The following is a 22630-nucleotide window of genomic DNA, read 5'->3' as shown; positions in this document are numbered from 1 at the left end:
CAAATCATGCAGATAAGCTACTCAAAAATACAGATCCCAGGTTTCTATTCCTAATGATCATTGCTCGGTATGTTTGGAGTGAATAGGCATCTGTATTTTTTAAGGCGTCTTCAGTGACTCTGATGATCATCCAGGCTTGGCAATCACTGAACTAGACAACATATGCAATCAAATAAAGTAGAAATAGAATGAGGAAGAAATATGGAGGGGCAAGAGTATAATCAATGTGTATGTGTGGGGGGCAGTGGGGGTGGAATAGTCAAGAAAGCTTGCATGAGGTGAGAGGCAGATTTAGCCAAAGGAAAAATTTACCATTTTCACTCTGTGTTATTAGTTCTGACCTAGACTCTTTCTCAAAAGGTATTTCAATTTCTACACACACACACACACACACACACAAATTTCTCTCTATATAGAAATATATGTTTCTAAATATTTCTTTAGAAACATATATATTTAATTACCAACAGCCATATATGTTACATATTTTTATTATCCTATCTCAATAGGATAATAACTATGATAAAAATTACAATAAAAATTCAAGGCCATGAAAAGAGAGGAAAGCAAATTTAATCTTAGAGTTAGTATAATTATTCAGTTATGTTTATGTAGCATGTCTTCATTTAACAAATACTGTGGCCTACTATGCCCCAAGCTTCCACTGTTCTATTTGATTGGAATAAACCAATCGACAAATCAGGCAAAAATCTCTGCTCTTATAATGCTCATGTTCTAGTGGGGAAGGCAAACAAAAATGAACAAAATGAGTAAGTTATTTAATATGTTAGAAGATGATAAATGTCTGGAATGTTTGGAAAGGAAGAATCAGTATTAAATAAGATTGTCATGGTGGACTTTCTTCAGAAGGTGTCATTTGAAGAAAGAATTGAGACTCAAGAGGAAGTAAACCAACCAGTTATTCAGAGAAAAATGTTCAAGGTAAAGAAAATAGCCAGTGCAAAAAGTCCTAAAATGGCAGTGTGCCTAGTGTGTTTTAGAAATAGGTAGGAGGGGCCGGGCACGGTGGCTTACGCCTGCAATCCCAGCACATTGGGAGGTTGAGGCAGATCACAACGTCAGGAGATCGAGACCATTCTGGTCAACATGGTGAAACCCCGTCTCTACTAAAAATACAAAAATTAGCTGGGTATGGTGGTGGGCGCCTGTAATCCCAGCACTGGGGAGATTGAGGTAGGAGAATCCCTTGAACCCAGGAGGCGGAAGGTTGCAGTGAGCCAAGATGGTGCCACTGCACTCCAACCTGGTGACAGAGCAAGACTCCAAAAAAAAAAAAAAAAAAAAAAAAAAAAGGTCAGGAGGCCAGTGGGGCTCAGGTGAAGTGAACAAGAGAGGAGTAGGAGATAAGGTCAGAGAGGTAATGTGGATGTCATATTGGAAGGACACTGGCTTTTCTTTAGAATGAAATCAGGAATCCCACTCCCAGCTTCTGGCACTGATCTGATATCTGTCTAAAATTTTGTCTTTTCTAGGATGTCATATAAATGTAATCATATATATGCGATTTGTGTCTGGCTTCTTACCCTAAAAATAGGACTTTTAAAATTCTATGTTGTGTGTATCAGTCTTTTTATTGCTAAATAGTTTTCATTGTGTAAGTCTACCACAATTTGTTTAGCCATTCACCATTTGGTGAACATTTGGATACTTTCCAGTTTTTGGCTATTATTAATAAAGCTGTTATGATCATTTGTGTGAAGTTCTTTGTGTGGACACATCTTTTTATTTCTCTTGGATAAATTACTAGTATTCAACCGGCTGGGTCATATGATAACTGTATGTTCATTTTTCGAAGAAAGTGCCAAAATCTTTTTTAAAATCTTTGCATAATTTGCATTCCTACCAGCAATGCATGGAAGTTAAATTTGTTCTTCCTTCTTGTATTTGCATTAAAAAATCTAGATAGTTTTATAGTATAGTAGGTATGTAATAGTATCTTATTGTGATTTTAATTTACATTTTCCTAATGGCTAATGGTGTTGATCATCTTTTCATGTGCTTATTTGTAATCTGTATCTCTTCTTTGATAAAGTGTCTGTTCAAATCTTTCCTCTATAAATTTCGTTGTCTTATTACTACAGTGATATGGTTTGCATGTTTTGTCCGTTACAAATGTGTGCTAAAATGTGACCTCTAACGTTGAAGATGGGGCCAAGTAGGGGTCATGGGGGCATATCTCTCCTCAGGAATTGCTTGGTGCCCTCGTTTGTAGTAATGAGTGAGTTTTCACTCTGTGTTCACATGAGATCTTGTCATTTCAAAGAATGTGGCACCTCTCCTCTTTCTCTTGCTTCCTCTCTTGCCATGTGACATGCTGATTCCCCTTCACCTTTCGCCATGATTATAAGCTTCCTGAGACCCTCACCAGAGGCACATACTGGTGCCATGCTTCATGGACAGCCTGCAAAACCATGAGCCAAATAAGACCCTTTTCTTTCTCAGTTATCCTGCTTCAGGTATTCCTTTTATTGCAATGCAAATGTACTAGCACATACAACATTGAGTTGTAGTTTTCTTTTTAAATTCTGTGCATAGGTCTTTTATCAGATATGTATTTGGCAAATATTTTGTCTTTGTGGCTTACCTTTTAATGTTTGTAAAATTGTGTTTTAAAGAACTGCAGTTTTCAATTTTAATTATGTCTTATTTATCGTTTATTTTTCTTTAATGGTTTGTATTCTTGTATAGTCACTATATCTTTGGATAGTCAAAATTCAGGAATATTTTCCCCTAGGTTTGCTTTTAGAAGTTTTATAGTCTTACATTTATGTTATGATATGTTTTTAATTAATTTTTGCATGTGGTTTGATGTATGGTTCAAGGTTCATTTATTAATAGAGATGCATACATTTCCCAGCAACATTTTTCAAAAGACTATCGTGTACCAGTGAATTATATTGGCAATTTGTCAAAGAGATCAATGGAACATATAGATCCATGTCTATTTCTGGATTCTCTATGTTGTTCCATAAATCTCTATGTGTCCTTTTATCAATGCCACACGGACTTGATAATTATAAACTTGTAAGCCTTAAAATTAAATAGTAAAATACCTTGAATTCTGTTTTCCTTAAAGTTGTTTGTATAATTCCAAGTTCTTTGACTTTTTCATATAAAACTTATAATTAGCTTGATAACTTTTATGGAAATAAAACAGCCTGATGGAATTTTGAGTGAGAATGCCTTGATTCATACCAGGAGATTTGATATCTTAATTATCTTAATATATTGTTTTGTAATCTATGATCACTCTGTATCTCTCTTGTTACTTAGATCTTTCTAGATTTCTCACAGAAATGTTTTATTCATATTTATTTATTTTTTTCAGTGGAAAATAATTTTTATTGAGACCCCACCAGCTGCAAAATCTGTTCCTGGAATTAAGCTCCTTCTTCCTTTGCAATTCAGTCTTTCTTGAGTGGTCTCATGAATGCTTTCTTCTCCTTCATAGTCTGGAAGTGGCAATGGCCAAACTTGGAGGTGGTGTCAATGAACTTAAAGTCAATCTTCTCCAGAGCCTGCCATTTGGTCTGGACCAGCAAGGACTTGCAGAGGATGAGCACTCGCTTCTTGGTTCCCACCACACAGTCTATTAGCATGACAAAGTCATTGGTCACTTCGCCACAGTGGACAAAGCCACCCAGAGGTTGATGCTTTTGTCAGACAGGTCATAGTCAATGGAGGCATTGTTCTTGATCAGTTTGCCATCCGTGATAAGGTAACCCTGGCCGATCTTATAGATCTTCTTGTTGATCTCAGTGCCATGATGGTAGCTTTTCTGGCCAGTGTGTGCCACAGAGAAGGCCACATGGGAAAGATGCCATGCCCTAGTACAGGCCACCTTGCACAAGCCTCAGTGGGTCTTGTGGGGCAGCTTCTTGGTGTGCCAACAACTGGTGACCCCTTTGTAGCCTTTGCCCTTGGTCACCCCAATGACTTCAATCATCTCATCCTGCCCAAACACTTGGATCACATGTACCTGTTGCTCGAGCTTCTTCTAGGCCCTGTACAGCTTCTCAGCCATGGTGCCTCGGTTCACCTAGATCTCCATCAGGTGGGCCCTCTGGTGCAGAGGAAGTAAGTGTATCTGGGTGTGGGCAATGACACGGATGACTTGGCAGTACTTCTTCATGCTGCTAGAGTCCTTCTACACCTGCTTCTTGCCATTCTCTTTCTGCCATTTCTTGCAGTACTTGGCAAAGACCTTCTTCTTAGATTTATGCCAGTTCTTGTAGAAACGCCTTTTGCACTCATTGCTGATGTGCTCAGCGAAGATGGTCTTGAAAGTTCAGATGCCTCAAGGGGTTTCCCCATATCCCATAATGCCCACAACCACCATGGGTGGTTGTCTCCACAATGGCCACAGCCTCTACCACCCCTTCATACTCACTTTGGATCCTGGCCTATTGACTTCCCCTCTCGATGTGGGTCATGCCAATCTTTTATCTCAAGAAGGCTGTGAAGGCTGTGTGGACCAGCTTGGAAGGGTCATCCTTAGGGAAGCTCTTCACCTTCCCATGATGCCTGCTGCTGCGCTTTCAAGGCAGGAAGCCGAGGGACCCCTGTCTGGGAGCAGAGAACTTTCTGTGAGACATCACACCATCAAATTCCACTGGAGAAATGTTTTATATTTTTCAGCACATAAGCATTACATTTTGTTAGGCTTATTTATGAGTATTTCATATCTCAATATCATTATAAATGGTAGTGTTTTCTTCATTTAAATTTTCAGTTGTTTGTTGATGGAGTATAAAATTTCAATTGACTTTTATATATGGACTTTGCATTCTGTGATGGTGAAAAATTGCTTCTCAGGTATAACAGATTTTTTTGGAAGATTTTTTTTTATAAATAGACAATCATGACATCTGAAAATAAATATAGTTTAATTACTTCTTTTTCAATTTACCTGCCTTTTATTTACTTTCTGTACATGATTGCACTGGCTAGGACCTACAATATTATGTTGAATGCAAGTGGTGAAAGTGAACATCCTTACCTTGTTTCTGATATGATAAAGAATTAAGTCTTTCATCAGGAAGTCTGATGCTAACTGTATATGTTCCAGACATGCCTTTTCTCAGGTTATGAAAATCTCCTTATATTCCTAGTTTGTTGAGAATTTTTGAATAGATGTTAACTTTGTCAAATGCTTTTCCTGCATCTATTGAGATAAATCTTATATAATTTGCATTTTTTTCTTGTTGATATTTTGAATTACATTGATTAATTTTCCCATGTTGAAACAAACTGGTATTCATGTAATAAACCCTACTTAGTCATGGTATATTATCCTTCCTATATATTGCTGGATTTGATTTATTAACATATGTTTTTTAGGATTGTTTGCCAAAGTTCGTGAAGGAGCTTGGTCTTTAGTTTTCTCTTCTTGTAATGTCTTTGTCCGACTTGGTGTCTTGGGAATTTGTGACTCATAAAATTATTTGAAAATTTCTCTCTTCTTTTATTTTCTAGAAGAGTATTTGTAGCATTGCTTTTAGTTCTCCTTAAATGTTTATTATATATTGCCACTGAAGACATTTTTAGCCTTGGATTTTTCCTATGCAAGATATTTTAACTGAAAATGGTATTTGTTTACTAATTATCTTTGGGTTAATCTATTTTTTTCAATAAATTTTGGTAATGTTTGATTTTCAAGAATTGTGGTCCATTTTATGTATGAAATTTATTGACATAGAATTTTTTAAATATTCACTCATGCTTTAAGTCTTGGAAGCATGTGTAGTGATGTCTCCTCTTTTGTTTCTTATATTGGTAATTTGTGCTTTCTTTGTGTTTTATTTTGTCTTCATTAGACCAATTACAGGCATTCTTTTTTTCATCTTGCAGAAATATCATTTCATTTTATTGATTATCCTTATTGTTTATTTTAAATTTTATTGATTTCTCTGTTTTGTTTTTACTTTTATTACTTATTTATTGCTCTAGCTTTTCTTCATTCTACATGCCTTGTGTCTGAAATGTTCTACTTCCCCTAGTTACTTAAGGGGAAATATTAAATCATTTTAGATCTTTGTTCTTTACTAATGTAAGCATTTAATCCTATAAAATTTCTCCCAAGCTCTACCTCAGCTGTGTACCACAAATTTTGATATATTGTGTTTCTGTTTTCATTTAATTCAAAGGGTATTTAGCATCTCTTATGCTTCCTCTTTGACCATGGGTTATTTAGAAGTGTGCTGCTAAATATACAAAAATAAAGAGAATTGAATTGACAGGTTTTTCTTTCAATACTTTAAAGATATGAATTCACTAATATCAGGTTAACATAGATTCAGGCAAAAGTATGCTGTAAATCTTACATTTGTTTCTGTATATGTAATATGTGACTACCATTTGCTCTGTTTGATTTCTGTAATTGTGTCACTTCAAAAATGCTGTATAAATGGAATCACTTTATATGTAATATTTTGTGGTTGCCTTTTTTCACTAAGCATAATTCCCTTAAGTTTCACTGAGCTCTTGCATGTATCAAAAGCTCATTCCTGTTTATTGCTGAGTAGTATTCCATGGTGTAGAAGTAAACAGTTTAACCATTAACCAATTGAAGGGTATTTGCACTGGTTCAATTTTTGACAATTGCAAGTAAAGTTACTCTGAACATGCATCTACAGGATTTTGTGTGAACATAAGTATCCATTTTTCTGAGATAAATACCCAAGAGTGCAATTGCTGTGTCATATGGTAATCGTATGAACAGTTTCCTAAGAAACTGCCAAACTGATTTTAGTTTCTGTACTATCTTACAGTACTACCAACAACGTATCAATTGTCTAGGTGCACTGCATCCTCATCAGAATTTTATGTTGTTACAATTTCTTATATTTTAGCCGTTCTAGTAAGTGTGTTTTAAGTTGCATCTCTTTGTGGCTTTCATTTGTATTTTCTCCAATGACTAATGATTTTGAACATATATTCATATGCTTGTTTGCCATATATATAGCCTCTTCAGGAAAATGTCTCTCCATATATTTTGCCTATTCTCTAACTATATTGTTTACTTTCTGATGTTAAGCTTTAAGAATTCTTTATGTATTCTAGATTCAAGTTTTTTTTTTCAGATATGCAGCATGCAGACATTTTTGTCTAATGTGTAGCTCATATTTTCACCCTCTTATAGTGGTTTTTGGAAGAGCAGAAGTCTGTAATTTTAATGAAGTCCAATTCATAACATTTTCTTGGACATTTTCAGTGTCAAGTCTAAGAATTCCTTGCCTAGCCCTAGATCCTGAAGTTTTTCTCCTACTTTTTCACTAAAAGCTTTATAGTTTTATGATTTACATTTAAGTTTCTGGTTTATTTTGAGGAAATTTTTGTATAAAGCGAGAGAGTTAAGGGAGGAGCTATATATCTTTTGCCTGTGTATGTTCAATTGTTCTGAGAAAATATGTTGAAAAGACCATTTTTTCCTCTAATGAATTGCTTTATACCATTGTAAAACATTAGTGGGGCACATATGTTCATCTCTTTCTAGGTTACTTGTTCTACTTCATTAATGCCTGTGTATATCTCTTGCACAATATCACAGACTTGATTAGTGTAGTTATCTAATATCTTGAAATTTTGTATACTCAGTCCTATCAATTTATTTATTTTCAAAATTGTTTTAGTTATTTTCATTCCATTGATTTTGATATTTTTTTACTTTTATACTTTTAAAAATTTAAATTGTGTACATATATAGTAGGTGTATATATTTATGGGGTTCATGAGATGTGTTGATATAGGTATGCGATGCATAATAATTGTACCATGAAAAATGGGGTATCTATCCCCTCAAGCATTTATCCTTTGTGTTACAAACAATTGTATAATTTTAGTTTTTGAAAAATATACAATTAAATTATTATTGACTATAGTTACCATGATGTGCTAGCAAATACTAGATTTCATTTGTATTAGTCTGTTTTTACAATGCTGATAAAGACATAACTGAGACTGGGAAATTTGTAAAGTGAAAGAGGTTTAATGGACTCACAGTTCCATATGGCTGGGGAGCCCTCACAATCATGGTAGAAAGGTGAAAGGCACATCTTACATAATGGCAGACAAGAGATAAAATGAGAGCCAAGCAAAAAAGAATACCCCTTATAAGACCATCAGATCTCCTGACACTTATTCACTACCACGAGAGCGGTATGGAGAAAACTGCCCTAATGATTCAATTATCTCCCATCGGGTCCCTCCCACAACATGTGGAAATTATGGGAGCTGCAATTCAAGATGAGATTTTGGTGGAGACACAGCCATACCATATCATCGTTTGTTCGTTCTATTATTTTTGTACCCATTAACCATCTCCATCTTCCCCCCATCCTCCCATTACTCTTCCCAGTATTTGGCAACCATATTTCTACTCTCTACCACCATGAATTCAATTGTTTTGATTTTTATATCCGACAAACAAGTGAGAACATGGGATGCTTGTATTTCTTTGCATGGCTTATTTTACATAACATAATGGCCTCCAGTTCCATCCATGTTTTTACCAATGACAGGATCTTATTATTTTTTATAGCTGAATAGTACTCCATTTTGTATATGTACCACATTTTCTGTATCCATTCTTCTGTTTGATGAACCCTTAGGTTTCTTTCAAATCCTGGATAGTGTAGACAGTGCTGCAACAAACATGGGAGTGCAAATATCTCTTTGATATACTGATTTCTTTCCATTTGATATACACCCTGCAGTAGGATTGATGTATCATATGGTAGCTCTATTTTTAGTATTTTGAGGAACCTCCATACTGTTCTGTATTGTGACTGTACTAATTTACAATAGCACCGACAATATACAAGGGCTCCATTTTCTCCACATCCTCACCAGCATTTGTTATTGCCTGTCTTTTAAATATAAGCCTTTTTAACTGGGGATAGATGGCATTGCATTGTAATATCCATTTGCATTTCTCTGATGTTCAATGATGTTGAGCACCATTTAATATAACTGACATTTTTATGTCTTCTTTCTTTTAAAAATTTATTTATATTTATTTATATATTTTTAATTTTTGTGAGTACATAGCAGCTGTACATATTTATGGAGTACATGAGATGTTTTGATAAAGGCATGCAATGTGAAATAAGCACATTAGGGAGAATGGGATATCCATCCTCTCAGACATTTATCCTTTGTGTTACACACAATCCAATTATACTCTAAGTTATTTTTAAAAGTAATATTAAGTTATTGATTTTTGTCACCCTATTGTACTATCAAATAGTAGGTCTTATTCATTCTTTCTATTTTTGTACCCATTAACCATCCCCACATCCTTTCCCACTGTTCCACTATACTTCTTAGATTCTGCTAACCATCTTTGTACTTGCTATATCCATGAATTCAATTGTTTTGATTTTTAGATCCCACAAGTGAATGAAAACATACAATGTTTGTCTTTCTGTGCCTGGCTTATTTCACTTAACACAATGATCTCCAATTCCATACATATTGTTGAAAATGACTGTATCTAATTCTCTTTTATAACTAAATAGTATTTTATTGTGTATATGTACCACATTTTCTTTATTTATCTGTTGATGGACACTTAGTTTACATCGAATCTAAGCTATTGTAAACAGGGCTGCAATAGACATAGGAGTGCACATATCTTACCAATATACTGATTTCCTTTTTGAGGGGTTATGTACCCAGCAGTGGGTTTGCTGGATCATATGGTACTTTAATTTTTAGTTTTTTTTTGAAGAACCTCCAAACTGTTTTTCATAGCGGTTGTACTAACTTACATTCCCACCAACAGTGCACAAGGGTTCCTTTTTCTCAACATCTGTGCAAGCATTTGTTATTACCTGTCTTCTGGATACAAGCCATTTTAACTGGGGTGACATTATATCTCATTGTAATTTTGACTTGCATTGCCCTGATGATCAGTGATGTTGAACAACTTTTCACATGCCTGTTTGCCTTTTGTATGCCTTCTTTTGAGAAATGTCTATTCAAATCTTTGGCTCATTTTCTGGTTGAATTATTAGGTTTTTTTCTATAGAGTTTTTGGAGCTCCTTATATATCCTGGCTATTAACCTCCCGTCAGATGGGGAGTTTGCAAATATATATTTTTTTACCATTCTAGGGGTTTTCTCTTCACTTTGTTGTTTGTTTCCTTTGCTGTGCAGAAGCTTTCTAACTTGACATAATCCCGTTTGTCTACTTTTGCTTTGATTGCCTGTGCTTATGGAATATTACTCGAGAAATTGTTGCCCAGAGCAACGTTGTGGAGAGTTTTCCCACTGTTTTCTTGTAGTAGTTTCATAATATGAGGTCTTAGATTTAAGTCTTTTATCCATTTTGATGTGATTTTTGTATATGGTGAGAGATACTGGTCTAGTTTCATTCTTCCATATATGGATATCTCATGCTTCCAGCACTATTTATTGAAGAGGCTATCTTTTCCCTAGTGTACGTTCTTGGCATTTTGCCTAAACTAAGTTAACTGTAGGTTTGTGCATTTTTTATGGGTTCTCTAATTTGTCCTATTGCTCTATGTGTCTGTTTTTATGCCAGTACCATACTCTTTTGGTTACTATAGCTCTATAGTATAATTTGAAGTCAGGTAATGAAATTCCTCCAGATTTTTTTCTTTTTTATTAGAATAAGTTTGCCTATTCTATGTCTCTTGTAGTTCCATATGAATTTTAGGATAGTTATCTCTATATTTGTGAAGAATATCATTGGTATTTTGATAGAAATTGCTTTGAATCTGTAGATTCCTTTGGGTTATATCGACATTTTCACAGTATTGATTGTTGCAATCCATGAACTTGGGATATTTTTCCATTTTTTGGTGTTCCCTTAAATTTCTTTTGTCAGTGTTTTATAGATTTTATTATATAAATCTTTCACTTCTTTGGTTAATTCCTAGGTATTTAATTGTATGTTTGGCTATTGTAATGGAATTACATTCTTGAATTCTTTTTCACATTATTCTCTGTTGACATATAGAAATGCTACAATTTTTGTATATCAATTTTGTATCCTGCAACTTTACTGAATTTGTTATTAGTTCTAATAGATTCCTTATGTAGTCTTTAGGTTTTTTCAAATATAAGATTATACCACCTGTAAGCAAAAATAATTTGACTTTCTTATTGTGAATTTGGATGCCATTTATATCTTTCTGTTGTACAATTGCTGTAGCTAAGCGTGCTGGTACTATGTTGAATAACAGTGGTGATAGTGGGCATCCTTGTCGAGTTCAAGGTCTTAGAGAAAAGGCTTTCAGCTTTTCCCCATTCAGGGTGATACTAGCTGTGGGTCTGCCATACATGGCTTTTATTATGTTGTGGTATGTTCCTTCCATCCACAGTTTTTTAAGGGTTTTTACCATGAAGCGATATTGAATTTTATCAATTATTTTTCAGCATCAAGTGAAGTTTTCATATGGATCTTATCCTTTATTATGTTGATGTGATATATCATATTGAATGATTTGCATATGCTGAACCATCTGTGCATCCAAGAGATAAATCCCCCTTGGTCATGATGGATGATCTTTTGAATGTATTGTTGTATTGTTGAATTCAGTTTGCTGAATTTGTTTGCTAGTATTTTGTTGAGGATTTATGCACCAATATTCATCAGGTATATTGACCTGCAGCTTTCTTTTTAATGTGACTTTGTCTGGTTTGAGTATGAGGGTAATACGGGTCTCATAGCATGAGTTTGGAAGTATTTCATCCTCTATTTTTCAGAGTAGTTTGAGTAGGATTGATATTTGTTCTTCTTTAGAAGTTTAGTAGAATTCAGCAGTGAAGCCATCAAGCCCCAGGCATTTTTTTACTGGAAGACTTTTTATTAATGCTTCAATCTCATTACTTGTTATTGATCTGTTCAGGTTTTAAATTTCTTCCTGGTTCAATCATGGTAGGTTGTATGTGTCTAGTAATTTGTCCATTTCTTCTAGATTTTCCAATTCATTGGCATATAGTTGCTCATAGTAGCCAATGATGAGCGTTTGAATTTCTGTGGTATCAATTGTTGTGTCTCTTTAATTTCTGATTTCATTTATTTGAATCTTCTCTCTTTTTTCTTCATTAGTCTGGCTAAAGGCTTCCCAGTTTTGCTTATCTTTTCAAAAAACAGCTCTTTGTTTCATTGATCTTTTGTATTATTTTCTTTGTTTCAATTTTGTTTATTTCTTCCCTGATCTTTATTATGTCTTTTATTCTATTAATTTTGGGTTTGCTTTGCTCTTGCTCTTCTAGTTCTTTAATGTGCAATGTTAGATTGTTTATTTTGATATAGACACTTTTAGTTATAGCCTTTACTTTTAGTACAGCTTTTGCTGAATTTTATAGGTTTTGGCATGTTGTGTTTTCATTAAAATTTATTTCAAGACATGATTCAATTTTATTCTTCATTTCTTTACGCACTCACTATTACTCAGGGGCATATTGTTTAATTTCCATGTATTTGAATAGTTTCACAAATTCCCCTTGTACTTAATTTCCAGTTTTATTCCAGTGTAGTCAGAGAAGATGCCTGGTATTATTTCAATTTATCTGAACAGTTTACAGCTTGTTTGTTAGCTTACATATGGTCTATCCTTGAGAATGATCCATGTATTGAGGAAAAGAATGTGTATTCTGCAGTTGTTGAATGAAATGTTCTGTACATATCTATGAGATCCATTTGGTCTGTAGTATAGATTAAGTCCAAGGTTTTATTGTTGATTTTCTGTCTGGAAGATCTGTCCAATGCTGAAAATGGCGTGTTGAAGTCTCCAGCTATTATTGTTTTGGGGCCTGTCTCTCTCTTTAGCTCTAATAATATTTGCTTTAGATATCTGGGTGCTCCAGTGTTGGGTGCATATATATTTAAAATTGTTCTATCCTCTTGCTGAATTGACCCCTTTGTTATTATATTTACCTTTTTTGTCTCATACTTTTTGTCTTGAAGTCTATTTTGTCTGACGTAAGTATAGCTATTCCAGGTGTTTCTTTTTGGTTTGCATTGGCATGTAATATCTTTTTCCATCCCCTTATTTTCAGTCTATGTGTGTTTTTATAGGTGATGTGTGTTTCTTGTAGACAACAAGCCAGTGGGTCTTATTTTTTTAATCCATTCAGCCAGTCTATGTCTTTTGATTGGAGAGTTTAGTTCATTGACTATTAGCTATTGTACGCAGTGCTGCAACAAACATAGGAGTGCAGGTATCTCTTTGATATACTGATTTCCTTTTTTTTTTTTTTTTTTTTTTTTTTGGTATATACCCAGCAGTGGGATTGCTGGGCCATATGGTAGCTCAATTTTTGGTTTCTGAGGAAACCCCAAACTGTTCCCAATAGTGGTTGTACTAATTTACACTCCCACCAACAGTGTACAAAAGTTCCCTTTTCTCCACATCCTCATCAGCATTTGTTATTTCCTGTCTTTTTTATATAAGTCATTTTTACTGGAGTTACATGATATCTCATTGTAATTTTGATTTGCATTTTTCTGATAAGCAATGATGTTGACCACCGCTATTTGTATGTCTTCTTTTGAGAAATGTCTATTTAAATATTTTGCCCATTTTTGATTGGCTTATTAGATTTTTTTTCCTATAGAGTTGTTTGAGCTTCTTATATTCTGGTTATTAACCTTTTGTCAGAGGGGTAGTTTGCAAATATTTTCTCCATTCTATGGGTTATGTCTTCAGTTTGTTGATTGTATCTTTTCCTGTGCAGAAGCTCTTTAACTTAATGTGATCCCATTTGTCCATGTTTGCTTTCTTTGCCGGTGCTTGTAGGGTATTGCTAAAGAAGCCTTTACCCATACCAATGGCCTGAAAATTTTCCCCAATCTTTTTTTCTAGTAATTTCATAAATGGAGCCTTTATATTTAAGTCTTCAATGTATTTTAATTTGATTTTTGTATATGGTGAGAGATATGAGTCATTTCATTCTTTTGCATATGGATGTCCAGTTTTCCCAACACCATTTATTGAAGAGACTTTTCCCCAGTGTATGTTCTTGGCACCTTTGTAAAAAATGAGTTTGCTGTAGGTATATGAGTTTGTTTCTGTGTTCTGTATTCTGTTCCATTGGTCTACATGTCTGCTTTTATGCCAGTACTATGCCCTTTTGCTTACTATAGCTCTGTAGTATAATTTGGAGTCAGGTAATGTGATTCTTCCAGTTTTGTTCTTTGTGCTTAGGATAGCTTTGGGTATTCTGAGTCTTTTGTGATTCCATATGAATTTTAGAATGTTTTTTCTATTTCTGTGAAGAATGTCATTGGTATTTTTATAGGGATTGCATTAAATTTGTAGAATATTTTGGGTAGTATGGACATTATAACAATATTGATTCTTCTAATATAAGAACATGAAATATTTTTCCGTTTTTCTGGTGTCCTCTTCAATTTCCTTCATCAGTGTTTTATATGCCTATGTTTTAACAGGAGTTTTTTTTTTTTTTTTTTTCTTAATTGTTCAAGTTCCTTATAGATTCTGGACATCGGACCTTTGTAGATACTATATTCATAGTTTATGAATATTTTCTCCCATTCTGTAGGTTGTCTGTTTACTCTATTGATAGTTTCTTTTGCTGTAAAGAAGGTCATTAGTTTAATGAGGTCCCAATTGTCAATTGTTTGTTTTTGTTTTAATTGCTTTTGAGGACTTAGTCATAAATTCTTCCCCAAGGTCAATGTTCAGAATGATGTTTCCTAGGTTTTCTTCTAGGATTCTTATAGTTTGAGGTCTTACATTTAAATCTTAAATCCATCTTGAGTTAATTTTTGAATATGGTACAAAGTAGGAATCCAGTTTTATTTTTCTGCACATAGCTAGCTGCTATCCCAGTACCATTTGTTGAATAGGGAATCCTTTCCCCATTGCTTATTGTTGTCTACTCGTTGAAGATCAGATGGCTGTAGGTGTGTGGCTTTATTTATGGGGTCTATATTCCATCCCACTTGTCTATGTGTCTGGTTTTGTACCTATATCATGCTGTTTTGGTTACTGTAATCTTATACTCTATTTTGAAATCAGATAAAGTGATGCTACCAGCTCTGTTCTTTTTGCTTAGGATTGCTTTGCCTATTCAAGCTCTTTTTTTAGTTCAATATAAATTTTAGAATTATTTTTTAATTCTGTGAAAAAATGATGTTGGTCGCTTGATAGGAATAGTGTTGAATCTATAGATTGCTTTGGGCAATATGGCCATTTTAATGATATTGATTCTTTCTGACCCTGAATATGGAATGTTTTCCACTTGATTGTACTATCTCTGATTTTTTCAGCAGTGTTTTGTAGTTATCCTTGTAGAGATCTTTCACCTCCTTAGGTATTTTATTATTTTTGTTGGCATGTAAATGGGATTCAGTTATTTTATTTGGCTCTCGGCTTGAACATTATTAGTGTATAGAAATGGTATTGCTTTTTGTACATTGATTTTGTATTCTGAAATTTTACTGAAGTTGTTTATTAGCTCAACGAGCCTTTTCATGACATCTTTAGAGTTTTCTAGGTATAGAACCATATAATAAATGAAGAGAGATCATTTGACTTCTTCCTTTCTTATTTGGATATCTTTTGCTTCTATTTCTTGACTGATTGCTCTGGCTAGGACTTCCAGTACCATGTTGAATAGGAGTGGTGAGAGTGGGCATAATTCTTATTTTTCCAGTTCTTAAGTGGAATGTTTCCAGCTTTTGCCTGTTTCTTACGATGTTGGCTGTGGGTTTGTCATAGAAGGCTCTTATTAGTTTGAGGTGTGTTCTTTTGATGCCTAGTCCGTTGAAAGTTTTTATCATGAGAGGATGATGGATTCTATCAGGTTTTTCTGCATCTATTGAAATTATTTGTTTTTTAAATTTTAATTCTATTGATGAGATTAATCACATTTATTGATTTTTGTATGTTGAACCACCCCTCCATCCCAGCAATAAGTCTACTTGGTTGTGTTGAATTTACTTTGTCATGTGCTGCTAGGTTGGATTTGCTGGTATTTTGCTGAGTATTTTTACATCTATGTTTATCAGGGATATTAGCCTGTAGTTTTCTCTTTTTTTGTTGTGTCTTTGCCAGATTTTGGTATCAGAGTGATACTGGGTTCATAGAATGAGTTATAGAGGGTATCATCCATCTCCATTTTTTTTTTGTGTGTGTAATGGTTTAAATAGGATTGGTAATGGATGTTCTTTTTATGTCAGGCAGAATTGAGCTGTAAATTCATCTGGTCCAGGACTCTTTTTGCTTGTTAGGTTTTGTATTACTGATCCAATCTTGGAAGTCGGTATTAGTCTCTTCATGGTTTCAATTTCTTCCTTACTCAATGTTGGGAGGTTGTGTGTTTCCAAAAATTTATCCACTTTCTCTAGATTTTCTAGTTTGTTTACATAAAGGTATTCATTGTAGTCTCTGAGGATCTTTTGTATTTCTGTGGGATCAGTTGTAATGTCACCTTTGCCATTTCTGCTTGTGTTTATTTGTCTTTTCTCACTTTTTTCTTTGTTAATCTAGCTAGTGGTCTATTGATCTTGTTTATTCTCACAAAGAACCCATTTTTTGTTTGTCTCAGTTCTATTCAGTTCTCCTCAGAGTTTTGTTATTTCCTTTCTTCTGCTAGCTTTGGAATTAGTTTGTTCTTATTTTTCTAGTTCCTCTATATGTGATGTTAGATAGTTAATTAGATTTTTCTAGCTTCTTGATGTAGGCATTCAGCATCATAAACTTTCCTCTGAACACTGCTTTTGCTGCATCCCAGTTATTTTGGTACGTTGTGTCTCTGTTTTTATTTATTCCAAATAATTTAAAAATATTTAATTTTATTGTTTACAAAATGTGATCCAGGAGTATGTCATTTAATTTCTCTTTAAGTGTGTGGTTTTGAGAGATTTTTTTTGGTATTGATTTGTATTTTTATTCCACTGTGGTTTGCAAGTATGTTTTTTTTTATTATTATTTTTAAGCGATTGAAACTTGCTTTATAGCCAAGCATGTGGTCTATTTTAGAGAATATTCCATGTGCAGATGAGAAGAATGCATATTCTGTGGTTTATGGGTGAAGTAATTTGTAGATGTCTATTAGATCCAATTGGTCAAGTGTCAAATTTAAGTCTAGAATTTCTTTTTTAGTTTTCTGTCTTGATGATCTCTCCAATGCTGTTAGTGAGGTGTTGAAGTCCCCACTCTTATTGTGTGGCTCTGTGAGTCTTATTGTAGGTCTAGAAGTACTTATTTTATGAATCTGGTTGTTCTAATGTTCAGTGCATATGTATTTATGATAGTTAAGTCATCATGTTGGATTTAACCCTTTATCATTATGTAGTGTCCTTCTTTGTCCTTTGTTAATTTTGTTGGTTTAAAAACCATTTTGTCTGATATAAGAATAGCAACTCCTGTTCTTTTTTGTTTTCCATTTGCATGATAAATCTCTCTTCAACCCTTACCTTGATTCTATGTGTGTCATTATGTGGGAAATGGGTCTCTGGAAGGCAGCTGGTGAATAATTCTTCTTCTTATTATTTTTTTAAATTCAACTTGACACTTTGTCTTTTAAGGAGGGGGTTAAGACCATTTATGTTCAAGTTTAATGTTGATATGTGAGATTTTGCTCCTATTGTAAAGTTGTCAGCTGGTGGTTTTGCAGTTCCTATTGGGTAGTTGCTTTAAAGAGTCTGTGGGTATGTACTTAGGTGTGGTTGTATAGTAGCAGGTATTGTTCTTGTGTTTTCATGTTTAGAACACTCTTAAGAATTGCTTGGAAGGCTAGCCCAATGGTAATTAATTCCCTTAGTCTGGAAAAGATGTTATTTCTCTTTTGCTTATGAAGCTTAGTTTGGTGTGGTATAAAATTCTTGGTTGAATTTTCTTTTCTTTGAGAATGCTGAAAATAGGTCCCCAATCTCTTCTGGCATGCACAGTTTCTTCTGAAAAGTCCTCTGTTAGCCTAATGGACTTCTCTTTGTACATGATCTAACCCTTTACTGTAGTTGCCTTTAAGGTTTTTTTCTTTAGTTTGACCTTGAATACTCTGGTGACTATGTATGTTGGTAATATTCATTTTGTATAGTATCTAGCAGGTGTTTTCTGGATTTCTTGTATTTGGATATCTACCTCTCTAGCAAGATTAGGAAAATTTTCTTGAATTATTCTTTCAAATATGTTTTCCAGGTTGTTCAATTTTTTCTTCTTTATCAGGAATGCTAATAATTCATAGGGTAGTCACTTTACATAATCCCATATTTCCTGGAGGCTTTGTTTATTTTATAAATTCCTTTTTCTTTATTTTTGTTTAACTGGGTTAGTTTGAAAAACCGAGTTCTGAAATTTTTTCTTCTGCTTGAACCAGTCTATTGGTAATACTTTCATTTGTAGTTTGAAATTTTTAGTGAGTTTTTCAGTTCCAGTAGCTCTGATTGATTCTTTGTAAGATGTTTACCTCTTTCTCTATTTTTTGGACTTATTTCCAGACTATTACCTTCCCTTATTTCCAGACTATTCAAGGTCAAACTAAAAAAAAATATTAAAAGCAACTAGAGCAAAGGGTTAGATTATGTACAAATAAAAGCCCATTAGGGTAACAGAGAACTTTTCAGAAGAAACTGTACATGCCAGACGAGATTGTGGGCCTATTTTCAGCATTCTCAAAGAAAAGAAAATTCAACCAAGAATTTTATACCATGCCAAACTAAGCTTCATAAGCAAAAGAGAAATAACATCTTTTTCAGACAAGCAATCACTCAGGGAATTTATTACCATTGGGCTTGTATTCTAATCAATTCTTAAGAGTGTTCTAAACATGAAAACACAAGAAAAATACCTGCTACCATACAACCACACCTAAGTACATACCCACAGACTCTTTAAAGCAACTACACAATAGGAACTGCAAAACAACCAGATGACAACTTTACAGCTTGATAGGTTTCTTAGTCCTGATTTTCAACCATGTTTTGGATCTTATTGCATATCATTGTAATCTATGCTTTGAATTCTCCATATGTAATCTATGTTCCTCCATTTTGATTAGAGACCACCTCAAGAGAGCTAGAGTTAACCTTTGGTGGTGTCACAATATTCAGATTTTTCACAGTGGCAGAATTCTTATGCTGAGTTCTCATCTGGAGAAGGTTGTGTTGGGTAGAATCTTTTTCCTTTGTTTCTATAGTCCTATGTATTTCTGTCAGCAGGTTTTGTTTTAGACTGTGAGGTTCAACCTACAGGCTACTAGATGGCATTGACAACTAAGAACCACTTGCCATACAAACAGATGGGTATGGATCTGATCTTTGTTTACTGTGAGGTGCTTTCCATTTTTTAGGTAAATGGCTGGACTGTGGGGTGTCCAGTGCCCTAAGCTTCCTGTTCTATGGGGTGGTGGGACAGAGCTGAAGAGAACTGGAGCCCCTGAGTTGCCAACAAATATTCTAATGGTGAGTGCAGGCACCACCCGCTGTGAGAGTGTCTGAGAGGAGCTCTTGGTGAAGTGCACTGAGATATCTGCAGGCGGTAGGAGTGTGAGGGAGTTGCACTGGCTCCTCATCTCTGATAGGCAGGAATGCAATCTAATTCCCTATCATTTCCCTGTTCCAGTGGTTGTGATTCCTAGTTCAGATGCACACTGTGGTCTCTCTGGACCGTAACGTGCTTGAGAGTCATGTGAAACACCTGTTTTCTGACTTTCCATGGGTGTGGTTTCAGGTCATAACCTTATCACTCAATCTGATACAGATAGCTTTATGGCATGCCTGTTCTTTAATGTGGCAGTACTGCTGTTTTTTGTAAAGCAGAAGGGCTCCACTTTTTGGCCCATGTGAGTAGGTGTTGGTCATGGTGGTGTCAGGTGGTTGGGTCAGCACTGGGGCAAGTGGTCAGGTGCCCACAGAGTTGAAATGGGGTAGGTAGTTTCCCAGTTCCCAGGCCCCTAGATGGCCTGCTGAATAGTGTGTATGAGTCCTGGAAGGGCTAGACTGGGGTTTGGCTAGCCCAGAGTTCAAGTATTGGCTGTGATGTGGAGGCAGGCTTGTCCTTGGGTCATTGACCAAGCTGTCTGGCAGAGGCAGGTGGAATGCTTAGGTGGTAGAAATCTGAGGGTATATCACAGGCCTGTGGGTGTTGGGTTTTCACAAAGGCTCTGGGACCCAGGTGAAATGTTCAGGTGATGGCAGGGCGACTATGCTGTGGGCCTTTCACTGGGGAGGGCAGCATCCCTCAGCTAGGACAATGAAGACTGACAGCTGTGAGACGTGTAACATGCTCATATTTCCCTCCCATCCAAACATTGCTGAATGTCACTGTTGGGGCCCACAAAGGTGTCAAGCATTGTCTGTTACCTCTGGGAATTTTGCCCCCAATGAATGCAGAGCTGTGCCCCACCACAGCGCTCTGACTGGGGTGAAGTTGCTGCACTGGAAGCCTAAGCTGGCTTTCTTCATGCTAGGGAGCTTCTCCACGTTCCATGTCAGTCTTGTGTGGGTGAATGCCTGTCTTCACTCCTCTCTGTTCTTGCTGGGTCCCCTCATTTCTTTGGTGAATCCTGCTGTGGTCTCTTAGACAATCCACTTGAAGAGCTAGTATTTACTTGCCACTTTATCTCCTCTCCATGAGAGTGGCATACACTAGCTGCTTCTAGTCAGCTATATTGAACCTCCAATCCAAGTTTTTTTTTTTTTTTTTTTTTTTTTTGTTCTTTTAGCACTTTAAGTATATCATCTCACTGTCTTCTGGCATCCATGATTTCCAAAGGAAAGCTCATGCTAATCTTAATAAAGATCCCTTGTATGTAATCTGATAAGTTGCTTCTTCTTGATGCTTTCAAAATCCTCTATGTCTTTGACTTTTGACAATTTTACTGTCATGCATCTTAGTGTGATCTCTATGAGTTTATCCTGCTTAAAGTTTGCTGAGCTTCTTGGATGGGTCAATTTATTTCTGTCATTAATGTGGGAAGTGTTTCAATTTTATTTCTTTAATTATTCTTTCTGCCAAATTTTCTGTATTCTCTCCCTCTGGGACTGACATTATCTGCACTTTGCTATGCTTCATGGTGTCCCATAGGTCTTTTAGGCTCTGTTCATTTATTTTACTTTTCTCTGCTCTACAGATAGGATCATATCAATTGATTTTATATATATATAGATATAAATATATTTATATCTATATATATGTATATAGATATATATATAGAGAGAGAGAGAGAGAGAGAGTCTCGCTCTGTAGCCAGACTGGAGTGCAGTGGCGCGATCTTGGCTCACTACAATCTCTGCCTCCCAGGTTCAAGTGATTCTCCTGTTTCAGCCTCCTGAGTAGCTCAGAATACAGGCACACACCACCACGCCCAACTAATTTTTGTGTTTTTAGTAGAGACGGGGTTTCACCATCTTGGCCAGAATGGTCTTGATCTCTTGACCTCATGATCTGCCCACCTTGGACTCCCAAAATGCTGGGATTACAGGCATGAGCCACTGCTCCCGGCCTCAATTCTCATATCTTAAGTTCACTGATTCTTTCTCCTTACTCCAAACTGACCTGAACCCTTGTAATACTTTTTCTTTTTTCATTTTAGTTATTGTACTTTTTGTTATCAAGGATTTGTATTTGATTCCTTTTTATCATTTCAATTTTAATTGACATTCTCATTTTGTTCATATATAGTTTTAAGGACATTCTTTGTCTCATAATCTTTTTTGTTGAAAACTAGATATTTTTATATTATAATATGGTAACTATGGAAATTACATTTTCTCCATACCCCAAGGTTTGTTAGGTTTTTGTTGTTGTTGCAATTCGTAGTAGTCCATTTTCTAGTGAATCTTTCCAACTATTTTTATAGAGGCTATATTCTTTGTCATGTGTGATCACTAGAGTCTCTGTTCCTTAGCTCATGGTAAGTTAAAAAATAGATACCAAGCAATATAATTTGGCTGTGTCCCCACTCAAATCTCATCCTGAGTTGTAGCTTTCATAATCGCCACATGTTGTGGGAGGCTCACAGTGGGAGGTAATTGGATCATGGAGGCAGGTTTCCCCTGTGCTGTTCTCGTGGTAATGAATAAGCCTCATAAGATTTGATGGTTTTATAAACAAAGGGCAGTTCCACAGCACATGCTTACTTGCCTGCCACCATGTAAGAGGTGCCTTTGCTCCTCCTTCGCCTTCCACCCTTCTGCCACGATTGTGAGGCCTCCCAAGCAATGTGGAAATGAGAGTCTACTAAACCTCTTTGTCTTTATAAATTACCCAGTCTTGGGTATGTCTTTATTATCAGCATGAGAATGGCCTAGTACAGTAAGTTGGTACCCGTAGAGGAAGGTGTTACTATAAGAATATCCAAAAATTAGTAAGCAACTTTGGAACTGGGTAACAGGCAAAGATTGGAACAGTTTGGAGGGCTCAGAAGTAGATAGAAAAATGTGGGAAAGCTTGAAACTTTCTAGAGAATTGGAGGGCTCCAAAGACAGAAAGATACGGGAAAGTTTGGAACTTCCTAAAGATTTGTTGAATGACTTTGACCAAAATGCTAATAGTTATATAGACAATAAAGTCCAGGCTTGAATTGGTGTCAGATAGAGATGAAGAGCTTGTTGGGAACTGGAGTCAAGGTCACTCTTGCTATGCAAAGAGACTGACAGCATTTT

General features: G+C 35.4%; 1 pseudogene; it reads right to left on the bottom strand.

Moving 5' to 3' along the window:
• Positions 1–3401: 3401 nt before the first annotated feature.
• LOC102125233 (large ribosomal subunit protein uL3-like) lies at positions 3402–4616 on the bottom strand (annotated as a pseudogene).
• Positions 4617–22630: the final 18014 nt, after the last annotated feature.

The sequence above is a fragment of the Macaca fascicularis genome, chromosome X, assembly GCF_037993035.2.
Source record: "Macaca fascicularis isolate 582-1 chromosome X, T2T-MFA8v1.1".
Lineage (NCBI taxonomy): Eukaryota > Metazoa > Chordata > Mammalia > Primates > Cercopithecidae > Macaca > Macaca fascicularis.
The sequence above is the reverse complement of the archived record's forward strand: the minus strand, read 5'-3'. Positions and strand labels throughout refer to the sequence as shown.